Source organism: Mandrillus leucophaeus, unplaced genomic scaffold (genome assembly GCF_000951045.1).
Source record: "Mandrillus leucophaeus isolate KB7577 unplaced genomic scaffold, Mleu.le_1.0 Scaffold120, whole genome shotgun sequence".
In the NCBI taxonomy this organism is placed as follows: Eukaryota; Metazoa; Chordata; class Mammalia; order Primates; family Cercopithecidae; genus Mandrillus; species Mandrillus leucophaeus.
This window is the reverse complement of record NW_012100321.1, coordinates 1,949,059-1,949,856: the sequence shown is the minus strand read 5'-3', so window position 1 is coordinate 1,949,856 and position 798 is coordinate 1,949,059.

Here is a 798-nt window from a genome sequence, read left to right as displayed (position 1 = left end):
TTTTTTTTTTTTTAAGACAGGGTCTTACTCTGTCACCCAGACTGGAGTGCGGTGGGATGATCTCGGCTCACCGCAACCTCCACCTCCCGGGTTCAAGTGTTTCTCCTGCCTCAGCCTCCCGAGTAGCTGAGATTACAGGCATCCGCCACCAGGCCTGGCTAATTTTTTGTATTTTCAGTAGAGATGGAGTTTCACCATGTTGACCAAGCTGGTCTCGAACTCCTGACCTCAAATGATCCACCCACCTCGGCCTCCCAAAGTGCTGGGATTACAGGCATGAGCCATCACACCTGGACAACCAGGGGCAATTTTTTTGGTTGTCACAGCTGGAGAAGCTGCTGCTAGTGGCATCTGGTGGGTAGACGCCAGGGATGCTGCTAACCATCCTACAGCGCCCAAGATAGCCCCCGACAAGAAAGAATCATCCAGCCCCAAGTGTCCACAGTGCTGAGGTTGAGGTAGAAGATTTGGTCTAGGATAGGTACCCTCTCCTAGGCTTGGGTAGAGCTTCTTCCAGTCCTTCCGTGTCCTCATCCGTTACTTTGAAATAGCCTGGGTTCTCATCTGTCTCCCCAGGAAATTTGGGGGTTGGGGGGCCTCAGGGACTGGGTCTGTTTTTATTATCTCTGTCTCAGCAGTACACTAGGTTTTAACCAATAGAATAAAGCAGAATGTTTTAGCAAACTAACGCAGGAACAGAAAACCAAACACCGCACGTTCTCACTTCTAAGTGGGAGCTGAACTGTGAGAACACAAGGACACAGGAAGGGGAACAACACACACTGGGGCCTGTTGGGG